This window comes from Macrotis lagotis, chromosome 1 (assembly GCF_037893015.1).
Source record: "Macrotis lagotis isolate mMagLag1 chromosome 1, bilby.v1.9.chrom.fasta, whole genome shotgun sequence".
NCBI lineage: Eukaryota > Metazoa > Chordata > Mammalia > Peramelemorphia > Peramelidae > Macrotis > Macrotis lagotis.
The window spans coordinates 478,257,813-478,271,889 of NC_133658.1; positions in this window are offsets into that span (position 1 = coordinate 478,257,813).

The window sequence follows — 14,077 nt, forward strand, 5'->3', positions numbered from 1 at the left end:
CAATTTGACAAATGGAAAACTCATTCAAAAATAAAATTGACTAATTGGAAAAGGAATTGAAAAGGTAAATGAAGAAAATTCTCCTCTAAAAAAATAGAGTGGAATCTGTGGAAACTAATACTTCATGAGACAACAAGAATCTGTTAAACAAAACATAAAAAAATGAAAAAATAGAAGAAAATGTAAAATATCTCATTGGCCAAACAACTGACCTGGAAAATAGATTCAGGAGAGAAAATTTAAGAATCATTGGGCTTCCTGAAAGAATTGAGGAGGGAAAAAAAGTCTGGACAATACTTCAGGGTATAGTGAAGGAGAATTTGCCCTAATATCATGGAATCAGAGGGCAAAGTAGTTATTGAAGGAATACATTGGGGGCAGCTAGGTGGTGCAGTGTATAAAGCACCATCCCTGGAGTCAGGAGTACCTTGGGTCAAATCCAGTCTCAGACATTTAATAATTACCTAGCTGTGTGGCCTTGGTCAAGCCACTTAACCCCATTTGCCTTGCAAAAATCTTTAAAAAAAGAATACACTGACCCACCCCTGAAAAGGATTCCAAAATGAAAATGCCAAGGAATATTGTAGCCAAACTCCAGAATTATCAGATAAAGTAGAAAATCCTACAAGCAGTCAGAAAGAAACAATTTAAATACCAAGGAGCCACAGTAAGGATTACAAAGGACCTGATTGCATCAACATTAAGGGATATAAGGTCAAAGAGCAAGAGAGCTTGGATTAAAGTCAAAAATTCACCTTCCAGAAAAACAGCTTTCTCTTCCAGGGAAAAGATGAACATTTAACAAAATTCCAACTTTTCCTTATAAAAACACCAGAGCTAAATAGAAAATTTGGATTTCACACAGGAAACTCAAGAGATACATGGAAAGGGAAAAAGAAAAAGAAACTTTTATCCAATAAGGTGAAACTGGCTCTATCCCCACCTTGGAGAAAGATTCTCATAACTCTTGAAAATTTTAATTCTATTAGAGAGAATATAATTAGCCAGAAGTAATGGACACTCATGATTTGTTCATGTCTGTGATAGAATGATTTTAAAATAATATCTCATTAAAAATGGTGGACAATAAAGAGACATGAGGAGGAGAAGATTGAATGGGGTAAATTAAATCACATGAAGAGGTGAAAAGGACCTATTGCAATAGAAGGAAATAAGGGACAAGATGAGAACCACCTGAATCTTACTCTCATCAGATTTGGCTCAAAGAAGTATTAACATGCACATACTCGGTTAAGTTTGAAAACTTATCTTACCTTTCAAGCATTAAGAGGGTAAAAGGGGAGGGGGTAGGAAAAGAGGAACTGACAGAAGGAAGAAGGGGCAAAGGGAAAGGGGAAAGAATGGGGCAGAGATGGAATATAGGGGGTCAAATACACTAAAGGAAAAGATATTCAGAAGGAAAATACTGGGAAATAGAGATAAGGTAAAAAAGGGGGGGGAATACAGAGAAGGAAGATAGCATGGAGGGCAACAAAGTTAGTAATTATGTCTGAATCTGAATGTAAATGGGAGGAACTATTCCATAAAATGAAAGCAAATAGCAGAATGGATTAAAAACCAGAATCCTACAATATGCTGTTACAAGAAACTCATCTGAAGCAGAGAGATACATACAAAGTAAAGGTAAAAGACTGAAGCAGAATATATTATGCTTCAGCTAAAGTGAAAAAGGCAAGGGTAGCAATCCTTATCTCAGGCAAAGCAGCTGCAAAAAATAGATTTCATTAAAAGAGATAAAGGAGAAAATTATATCTGCCTAAAAAGTACTATAGACAATGAAACCATTTCAATACTAAATATATATGCACTAAGTGGTATAGTATAAAATACTATAGAATGTTAGAAAACCTAGACATAATAGGCCTTTGTGGAAAACTGAATAGGGATAGAAAGGAATATACATTATTTTCTTCAGTACATGGCACCTACACAAAAACTGATCATGTACTAGGGCATAAAAACCTCATAACCAAATGCAAAAAAGGCAGAAATAGTGAATACTCCCTTTTCAAACCATAATGCAATAGAAAATCATGTTCAATAATGGGCCAGGGAGAGACAGACAAAACAAATTGGAAACTAAGTGACTTCACTTTAAAGAAAGAGTAGATCAAACAAAAAATTATGGATAAAATTAATGATTTCATCCTGGACAATGACAGTAATGAGACAACATACCAAATCTTATGGGATAAAGCCAAAACAGTTAATAGGGGATATATTATATCTCTAAATGCTTATATGAATAAAATAGAGAAAGAGGAAATCAATGAATTAAGCATACAACTAAAAAATTAAAGAAAGAATGAATTTAAAAACCCCAATTATATACTAAATTAGAAATTCTAAAAATTAAAGGAGAAATTAATAAATTGAAAGCAAGAAAACTATTGAACTAATAAATAAAACCAAGTTAGTTTTTATGAAAAACAATGAAATAGAAAAACCTTGTTAATTTGATTTAAAAAAGAAAAGCAAATTACTAGTATCATAAATGAAAAAGGTAAACTCACCACCAATGATGAGGAAATTAAAATAACAGTTCAGAATTATTTTTCCCAACTGTATGCCAATAAATTTGATAATCTAAGTGAAATGGATGAATATTTACAAAAATATAAGTTGCCTAGGTTAAATGAAGAAGAAATTAAATGTCAAAATAACCTTATCTCAGAAAAAATAATTCAACAAACCATCAATGAACTCCCTAAGAAAAGAATCTCCAGGGTCAGATGGATTCACAAGTGAATTCTGCCAAACATTTAAGGAACAACTGGTTCCAATTCTATATAGACTCTTTCAAAAAATAGGTGAAGATGGAACTCTGCCTAATCCCTTCTATGGCATCAATATGGTACTGATACCTAAACTGGTCAAAACTGAGAAGGAAAATCATAGAAAAAATTCCCTAATGAATATAGATGCAAAAAATCTTAAAATCTTAGCAAAGCAATTACAGCAAGTTATCACTAGCATAATACACTACAACCAAGCAGGCTTTATTCCAGGAATGCAGGGTTGGTTCAAGATTAGGAAAACTATAAGTATAATTGACTATCAATAACAAAGCTAACAGAAATCATGTGATTATCTCAATAGATGCTGAAAAAGCCTTTGACAAAATACAGGACCCATTCCTACTAAAAACACCAGAGAGCATAGGAATAAATGGATTGCTTCCTTAGAATGATAAGTGGTATCTATCTGAAATCAACAAGCATTATATGCAATGGGGATAAGCAAGAGGCATTCCCAATAAGATCAAGGATGAAACAAGGATGATTGTTATCACCACTACTATTCAATATTGTATTAGAAATGTAAGCTTCAGCAATAAGAAAAGAAAAAGAAATTAAAGGAATTAGAATTGGGAAAGAAGAAAGAAAACTCACTCTGCAGATGACATGATAGTATACCTAGAGAACCCTAAAAAACACCTAAAAATTATTGGAAACAATTAGCAACTTTAGCAAAGTCACAGGATATAAAATAAACCCACATAATTCCTCAGCATTTCTATATATTACTAGCAAGATACAGCAGCAAAAGTAAGAAAGAGAAATCCCATTTAAAATAACTTCAGACAACATACAATACTTGGAAATCTACCTGTCAAGGTAGACTTAGAAACTCTCTGAAAACAACTATAAAACATTTTTCACACAAATAAAATTATATCTAAATAACTGGGTAAACATCAACTGCTCATGGATAGGCCAAGCTAATAATAATAAAAATGACAATTCTACCTAAATTAAATTTAATTAGTGCCATACCAATCAAACTTCCAAAAATTACTTTATGAACTAGAAAAAAATGTAACTAAATTCAAATGGAGAAAGAAAAAGTCAAGAATATCAAGGGATTTAATGAAAAAAATGCAAAAGAAGGTAACAGCCTTACCAGATCTAAGATTATATTTTAAAGCATCAGTCATGAAAACTGTCTGGTACTGGCTAAGAAATAGAATGGTGAATCAGTGGAATAGACTAGGTGCAAAAGAGATAGCAGGAAATGATTATAGTAACCAGCTGTTTGATAAACCCAGAGTCCAGCTTTTGGGAGAAGAACTCACTCATGATTATATTAAATTAAAAAGCTTTTAAACAAACAAAACCACTCTAAACAAGATAAAAAGAAATGTAGTAAACTGGGAAACAATTTTTACAACTAGTATTTCTGACAAAGGACTCATTTCTAAAATATATAGAAAACTGAGTCAATTTATAAAAAAAAAAAAGCCATTCCCCAAATGACAAATGGTCAAAGGATATGCAAAAGCAACTTGCAGCTGAGGAAATCAAAGCTATCTGTAGTCATATGAAAAAATGCTCTAAATCATTACTCATTAGAGAAATGCAAATTAATTAGAGCACCTCTGAGGTATCACCTCACACCCCTTAGATTGGCCAATATGACCAGAAAGGACAATGATCAATGTTGGAGGGATTGTGGGAAAACTGGGATACTAATGCATTGTTGGTAGAGCTGTGAACTAATCCAACCTTTCTGGAGAGCAATTTGGAATTATGCCCAAAGAGCAATGAAAATGTGCATACTCTTTGATCCAGCAATGCCACTACTGGGTCTATACCCTAATAAGATCATGAAAAACAGTAAAACATCATTTGTACAACAATATTCATAGCAGCGCTGTTTGTGGTGGCAAAGAATCAAAAATAGAAGGGATATCCATCAATTGGGGAATGGCTGAACAAATTATGGTGTATATATGTGAAGGAACACTATTGTTCTATTAGAAATCAGGGGGTAGAATTTCAGAGAAGTTTGGGGAAATTTGCATAAATTGATTTTAAGTGAGATGAGCAGAATTGCAAGGGTGATGATCAACTTTAATGTATTTGCTCATTCCATCAATACAAAAATCAAGAACAATTTTATATTATTGCAGGGATTTTTATGGTTAGTTTTCTAGATAACACTTTCTGTGACAAGTATGTTTTAAAGTTAATCCTTTTGTTTGACCATATAGTTCTTAACTTAAAGAAATCACTTAATTTTTCAGAGTTCTGGTAATTCTAGAAGGAATTGAATAGAACATACTGATCTACAATGACAGAGTTTCCTCAGCTTAGTTGGGGGACATAGGGACATACACACATACACACACACACACACACACACACACATATGTATATGTGTGTGTGTCATTTATGCACATGCATACATAAATACATACACACAAAGATCTGGTGGCACAGTAGATAGAGAATTGATCTTGAAGTCAGGCGTACCTGATTTCAAATCAAGCCTCTGACACCTGCTATCTCTGTGTTGGGCAAGTCACTTAACCTTCATCTGTAAAATGGGCATAATAATAGCATCTCTCTCAGGATTATTGTGAAGATCTTCTAATGAGATAATTTGCTAAGTATTTAGCGCACTTGGCATTTAAATGTTAGTCATCATACATGTGTATGTGGGTATGCGTAATGAACATATAAAATGTATATACTATAGAAAATATAACCACATATACACGTATAACGTATAATTTATATAAAGATTATATAACAATCAAATTATTTGTCTGATTTTGTTACTGATAAGGGAATATTAAACTATATATATTCAGACATATATACTTCTATACTTATGCATATATACATATATGCATATACACATGCATACATATATTTAATTAGTATTTTATATACACCAATTTAATTTTGTCATTTTCTCTGCAAATTATCATTTTAAGGAGTTGCTTAATGCCCTGAGAGATTAAATAACTTGCCCAGGGTCACAGATAATAGATGTCAGAGTTGAAACTTGACCTGAGTCTTTCTGACTCTGAGGTCAGATCTAGATCCACTACACTAAATTTTTTTTTAAATATAATTAAGTTTATGGCAGTTTTTGGAGGGAGAAGGATTACAATAACCTAACATTTGTGATTTACATCAATGGAAGTAGTATGCACACAAATGAAACCATGGATCACTGAGGTACAAGCATGATTGTGTGTACATACTTTATGTATGAAATACACTTATTGTAACATATGTTTTCCATCTTTTTTTTAAGGTTCTTGAATCTCTACATGCTAACACAAAGTTTTCCTGTAACCTGCCCTTGTTTCTCTGTCACAAAGAAACCAATTTATAGTCTAAGTAATATTTGTAACCACAAAGATAACAAGTTGATATTTGCAAGTCAAATGTGGAAGGTGGTCATCCTGATAAAAAGTGAAAAGGGAAAACAAAGTTGGATTTGTGGAAAAGTAATCTTTTAAAAATCTTCAGCACTTGAAAATTAACCAAATAAATTATGTCTCCAAAATTGAATATTGAATATTGAAATTGTCTGTAAACCTATTTCTTTTCCATTTTATTTCCAAACTGTCTGTCCTAATATTTTCAGTAAGATGATCAACTCTGACTCTGAGCTCAGAAACAGAAGTTGGAATCACCGAACTTTAAAATAAAGTAGCAATTATCCACTAATTGTGGTAGCAAATGACATTTTGAATTTTCCAATACTGGGGTAAGAAAACTAGGTACCATTCTTTTAAATGAAATTGACATATGATTGTCAATTGATCCACTGAAAGCACAAAAAGGGGCAGATAGAGAAAAAGGAAAGAGGAAACAATGAACATTTCCATTCTATATTTTAAGAAACATGGAAAAATGCCAAGACTCTGGGGATAGAAAATAAAGAGAAGGATCTTTATGTGGTCTTGATGTGCTCTCTTTCAGTGAAAAGGAAAGGCTCTGTACACAAGCTTCCACATATTTCACAAAATCATAGCCTTCTGAACATCTCAGTTCTTGGGAATTTTTAATCTTCGATCATAAGAACAAAAACTATCAGTCTATAAAACATTCACAGTATCATTCAAACAAGAACAAAACTACCCATATGAATAGCTGATGTCAAACTTACAACTTAAATGCCTTTTTTAATACAGAATTCTATTACAAATAAATTCTAAGCCCAGTGAGATTTGTTGTTTTAGTTGTATCAGACATCAATATGAGATGAAGGGGGTGGGACTTTTGGCACTTGTCCTTGACACATAGTAATAAAAAATTGGTTCATAAATGTTCCATAGAATATTAGAATCTCACAGCCCTCTATGAAGGGGATTTCAGAAGCTATCTACTCCAACCCACACTAAGGAGTATTTCCTTCTAATATGTCATTCTGTCTCTGCTTGAAAATCTCCAGCTCCTTCTATATCTAATCTCATTCTAATTTTAGGTAATTTTAATGACTAGAAAATTCTTTTCTATAGCATTATAAATTATGTTATAAATTCTTCTCTATATCTTTCTTTGTAACTTTTACCCTTTGATTCTAGCTTTGCCTGTAAGATCAAGCAAAAAAAATTTTAACATATCTTTCATACAACTATCCTTCAAATATATAGAGATATATTAATATCATATCATATCATATCATATTATATTCTTCCCCCATCCCCTAATCTTCTATTCTCCAAATTCTATCATCTAATGCTTGTACAGAATCATTTCAAGTTCTCTCATCAACTGATTTTGGTCCAACTTTGTTTCCTTCCCAAGGTTATATAGATATAATTGAAGCCAATAAATCAACAAATATTTATCAAAGAGTTCTTATGTATCAGGTATTTGGTTAGACAATGAAAATACAAAGACAAAAACAAAACAAAATAGTCCCTGCCTTCAAAGAGTTCTAATAGGAAGACAATATGTACATAGGCATATAGAAAAATAAATACATGGTCATGAATAGCAGGGGCAGAGTTAGGGGGATAGGATGAAATGTGGAAAATCACGAGCAGCTAAAGGATCAGGTAAGGTTTCATGCAGAGTTCACTTGAACTCATCTTTGAAGGAAACTAATGATCCTAAGAGGTAAAAGTGAGGAAGGAATACACTCTAGGAAGAGTAGACAACTTTCAAAGACATGGAGAAATAAGGTCTGAGTAGAGCAAAGAGAGTCACTATTAACAGTAAACCTCTTTAATGCAGCTTCATACAATATTGATATTTGGGAATGTCAATGTCATACAGTAAACTCATGTCAATACTTGTAATCAACTAAAACCTTGAGGTCTTGGGAAATTGATGTTTTCAGCATGTGAAAAACTTTAACATTTATCCCTCTTAAATTTATATTGAGTCACTATGTTAAGGGGTTTGGAATTTTTTGGATTCTTCTATATTGAAAATATCACTACTTTCTGATCTTCCACAAAATGGATAAGGAGGCTATCTATGCCTTCATCCAAATCACTGATAAATATATTTAACAGCAAAGGATTCAAGCAATTGAAAAAGCCATTAACATAATTGTGGTTCTTCAGTATCCAGTCTGAATTCTGAGCCTACTATCATGAATAGAATTTAACTGAAAGCAAGAAAAGGTTGAAGCCATAGTTCCATATTACATAAGGAGAACCTTTAGTTTTATTCACAAGTTAATTAAGATGTCTGTTTTGACTGCCTTCCCAGCCCATAGTGGGATAAAGAAAAGTTACTGAATTCAGAAGAAAATGTGAAATCAGTAAAAAGGATAATAATCACAACATACCTCTGCCGGCTACTTAGAAGAAAGAAACAACCCCTTTAACATTATGAACCAGTGAACAGAGTGGCAGGCCTGAAGTTAGGAAGACTTAAGTTCAAAAGACTTGACTTAGTCCTATCACCAAAAAAGACCAAGTGCAATACAAGTGGACAGGGTTCCAAGTCTCAGTTCCAGATAGAGTGGAGTGATTGTGTTTGTTCACAAATGGTCACGAGGGAGTAGGGAACTGGATTTCAATTCCATGACAGAAACAAGTGCCCTCAATTGTGGTGGAAACGTGCCATAGTCCCAAAACCAAGAATAATACATTGGTGATAGAAGGGAATAAGGTTTCTAAAGACCAGAGCACAGATCGAGAGAGCAATCATCATACCAGATCATATCGCCTTGAAAGTACTGGAAACCTATAGAATCCTAGAGCTAGTTCTTAAAAAGAGTAGCAAGAAAATCCTGAAGCACGGTGGCTAGATGGCAAAGTGGATAAAGCAACAGCCTTGGAGTCAGGAGTCCTTGCGTTCAAATCTGGCCTCAGACACTTAATAATTACCTAGCTGTGTGGCCTTGGGCAAGCCACTTAACCCCATTTGCCTTGCAAAAACCTAAAAAAAAAAGCCTGAAGCTTAGAACAGTGCCTTTTTTACTTCTAGGGTAGAGTCTAACTTTAATCTGCATTTAAAAATTGAGAAATAGGCTGGGGAAAATGAGCAAACAGCAACAAAGAAACCTGACCATATCAAGTTACAATGGTGACAAGGAAGATCAAGACTCAAACACAGAAGACAACTCAAATCAGTTACAAGTAAATCAAAGAAAAACGTGAATTAGATGCAAATGCATCAAGAAGTATTCAAAAAAAATCAAAAATAGAAGTAGAGAAAAAATTAAGAAAATATGAGAATGATACAAAACAATTTTTATAAAAAGAGAGGAAACAGGTTGAAAAAGAGGCACAAAAATCTATAAAGAGAAAAAACAACTTCAAGTAAAAATTGGCCAAATGGAAAAAGAAATATAGAAGCTAACTGAAGAAAATAATTTCTTTTAAATTGGAATTAGGAAAGTGGAAACTAATCGCTCCATGAGATATCAAGAAACAGTAAAACAAAATCAAAAGAACAGAAAAATAGAAGTCAAATATCTCATTGGAAAAACAACTAAACTGGAAAATAGATTGAAAAGTGATGATATAAAACTTCTTGGAATACCTGAAAATCATGCTAAAAAGAAAGTACCTAGAAATATTTCAAGAAATTATCAAAGAAAACTGGTTCTGATATCCTAGAACCAGAGGGTAAAGTAGAAATTGAAAGGATCCACCAGTCTTCTTATAGAGAGATCACAAAATGAAAACTATCAGGAATATTATAGTCAAATTCCAAATCTAGGTCAGGGAGAAACTACTACAAATGGCCAGAAAGAAAAAATTTAAATATCAGGGAGTCACAATCAGAATCATTCAAGATTTAACAGCTCCTCCCACTTTAAAGGATTGGTGGAACTGGATATGATATTTCAGAAGACAAAGGAACTAGGATTACAACCTACAAAAACCTATCCAGAAAAACTGAGCATAATCCTTTGAGTGAGGGGTATGGGAAAACTGGGAGAGGGGACTGAGAATGAATCTTAGAAGTCTTAGTGACTTAAAAAAAAAGACCAGTGCTGAATAGAAAAATTGATTTTCAATTATAACACTTGAGAAAAATAAAAAGTTAAAGATGAAAGCAAAATCAAAAGGGAATCAATAAGGTTAAGATGTTTGCATTCCTAAATGGGACAATAATAATTGTAAATTCCTCAGATTCTATCATTTTTTAGGATAGTTTTAGGGAGTATGCATAAATAAAGGTCTGGGCTGAAATGATTATGATTGGATGATATCTTAAAAAAATAAAATTACTGGGTGAGAAAGACAGATGCACCAGGATAAGATGGAAGGGTGAAGAAGATTGGGGAAAATTCTCATATAAAACAGAGAAGAGGCAGGGTGAGAAAAGGTGGAAGGTTATGCTATAATGTACTCTCATCAAAATGAACCCAAAAAGAGAATATATACACTCAGTTGAATATAAAAATCTTTACCCTACCGAGAAGTAGGAGAGAAAGGGGACAACAAAATTGGAAAGGGTTGATAAAAGGGAAAGTAGATTAAGGGAAGTAGTAGTAAAATAGATATAGGAGGGAAAGAACAGACAGAGAGATAGGGAGAGACAGAAAGACAACAAGATGGTAAAAATACAGTGGAGGAAAATAGTTAATAATCATAACTGTGAATGGGAATGGAATTAATTCACCATGATAGCAGAATGCATTAAAAACAGAGATACAAAGAATTAAAATAAGGGACTGGGAACAGAATCTATTGTGTTTCAGTGGAGGTTAAAAAATAAGGCAAGACAGCAATCATGATCTCAGACAAAGCAAAAGCAAGAATAGACACAATTAAAAGAGATAACCAGGTATGTAATATAGACCTATAGAAATAATTTCAATGCCAAACATATAGCAACAAATTCTTAAAGGAAAAGTTAAATGAATTACAGAAGAAAAGAGAAAGTTAAAACTATCCTGGGGTGATCTCAACTTCCCCCTCTCAGAGTTAAATAAATCCTAATAAAATAGACAAAAAACAAGTTAAGGAGATAATGAATTTTAGAAATGTTGTATATGCTAAGTCTCCAGAAAACTGAATGGGAATAGAAAAGAGTAACCTTTTTTTAACTCAACTGTAAATGGCACCTTCATAAAAATTAAACATATATTAGGGCATAAAATTCTCATAATCAAATGTGGGAAAACAGAAATAATTAATATATCATTTCTATTTATAAAACATTAAAATTAGATTCAATAAGGGTTATCTAAATTATGATAAAAATTTATTGGAAACTAAATATCTAATCCTGAAGAATAAGTGGTAGAACAAATCAAAAAACCCATTAATAATTTCATTAAAGAGAATGTCAACAATGACACAACATATCAGAATTTAAGGGATGTGGCCAAAGCAGTACTTAGGGGGGAATGTTTTAATCTCTCTGTGTTTTTTTTTTATTTTTGCAAGGCAATGGGATCAAGCGGCTTGCCCAAGGTCACACAGCTAGGTAATTATTAAGTGTCTGAAACAGGATTTGGACTCAGGTCCTCCTGACTCCAGGGTTGGTCACTGTGTCACCTAGCTGCCCCCGAAATATGTTAATCTCTAAATGATTATTTCATTTAAATAGAAAAAGAGTAGATCAATGAATTGGTCAACTTAAAAAAAATTAAAAAGAACAAATTGAAAATCCCCAATTTAAATACCAGATTGGAAATACTGAAAATAAAATGAGTGAATAATAAAACTGGAACTCAGAAAAATCGTTAACTAGGAGTAAGCTTTGTGAATTATTAAACTGAAAAGTCATTAATTTGTTTATTTTTAAAAGAAGAAAATCATATTACCAGTATCAAAATGAGAAGGGTGAATTCACTACCAATGAAGTTGAAATTAAAGAAATTATTGGGAATTATTTTGTCCATTATCAATAAATATGACAATCTAAATAAAATGGATGAAATTTTACGAAACCAAAAATTTACCAGATTGAGGAAAAGTAAAATATTTAAGTAACCCTATATTAGAAAAATAAATTGATGAAGGCATAAATGAATTTCATGAGAAAAAATTCCCTATACCAGATGGATTCACAAGTAAATTCTCCTAAAAATTTAGAGAACAATTAAGTCCAATATTATGTAAGCTATTGAGAAAAAATAGACAAAGAAGGAGTTCTACTAAATTCCTTTTACAATATAAATATAGTGCAGATATCTAATCAGGAAGAACAAAAACAGAGAAATAAAACTAAAGATCAATTTCCTTAATGAATATTGTTACAAAAAGATTAATAAAAAAACTAACAAAAGATTATACCAAAATATCACAAAGGTCATGCATATGACCAACTGGGATATATATACCAGAAATACAGGGCTCGTTCAATATTAGGAAAACTCTATCAGGATAATTGACCATGTCTATAACACAACCAACAAAAATCATATGATTTCCTCAATAAATGCTGAAAAATTACTATTTTTCTAAAAAAATACTAGAAATTATACAAATAAAAGGAACTTTCTACATATCTAAAATAATCAGCAAACATCTGTAATAAAAATAAACTGGAAGACTTTCCAACAAGATTGGAGGTGAAGCAAGACTGTCCATTATCACCATTATTATTCAATATTGTTTTAGTTACATGAACTATAACAATAAAACAAAAAAGAAATTGGAAAAATTAGAATGGGCAAAGAGGAAATAAAATTATTACTTTTGCAGATGGTATTCTTAGAGAATACTAGAGAAGCTACTAAAAAACAAAATAATTAATAACAAGCAGAGCTGAAGGTTATAATATATATTCACATAAATCATTAGCTTTTCAATATAATATCAACAAAATTTAGTAGAAAAAACTAGAGGGATAAATTCCATTTAAAACAACTGCAGACAATATAAAATTCTTGGGAGTCTATCTGCCAAGACAAACACAGGAACTAAAACTTTTCACACAAATAAAGTCCAATCTAAACAATCAGAGAAATATTAATTGCTAATGGATAGTCTGAGTTGATATAATAAAAATGATAATTCTATCTAAATTAATTTGCTTATTCAGATTCATACCAAACTATCAAAAAATTATTTTATAGAAGTAGATAAAAAGCATAGCAAAATTCATCTGGAAGGACAAAATTATGATAATATCAAGGGAACCAATTTTTTAAAATGTAAAGGAATGTGACTTAGCAGTGCCAGATTTCAAGTTGTATGACAAAGTAGTAATCATCAAATCAATCTAGTACTGCCTAAGTAATGAAGTGGTGTATGAGTGGCATAGATTAGGTACAGCATACACAGTAGTAAATGAACCTAGTATTCTAGTGTTTGACAAATCCAAAGATCCAAGATCTGGAAACAAGAAATCACTATTTAACAGAAGTTGCTGGGAAAACTATAAAGTAGTCTGAGAGAAACTAGGTAGAAACCAATATCTCACACTGTGTAATGAGTTAAGGACATAATGGCTACATGATTTAAACATAAAAAGTGATATTATAAGCAAATTAGGAGAACATGGAATATTTTATCTGAGACTATGATTAAGAGAAGAATTTGTGACCAAGCAAGAGATAGAAAGCAATGTGGGATGTAAAATGAAAAATTTTGACTACACTGAATTAAAAAATGTTTGCACAAACAAAACCAATGCAGCCAAGATTAAAAGAAAAGGAAATTTTACAGCAAGTTTCTCAGACAAAGGTGTAATTTCTCAAATATTCAGACAAATATATCAAAAATGAGAACCATTACCCAGATGATAAATAACCAAAGGATATGAACAGACATTGTTTTCAGAAGAAGAAATCAAAGCTATGAAGTCACAGTAAATCACTACCTAATAGAGAAATGCATATTAAAACAACTCTGATATGCCACCTCACATATATCAGATTGACTAACATG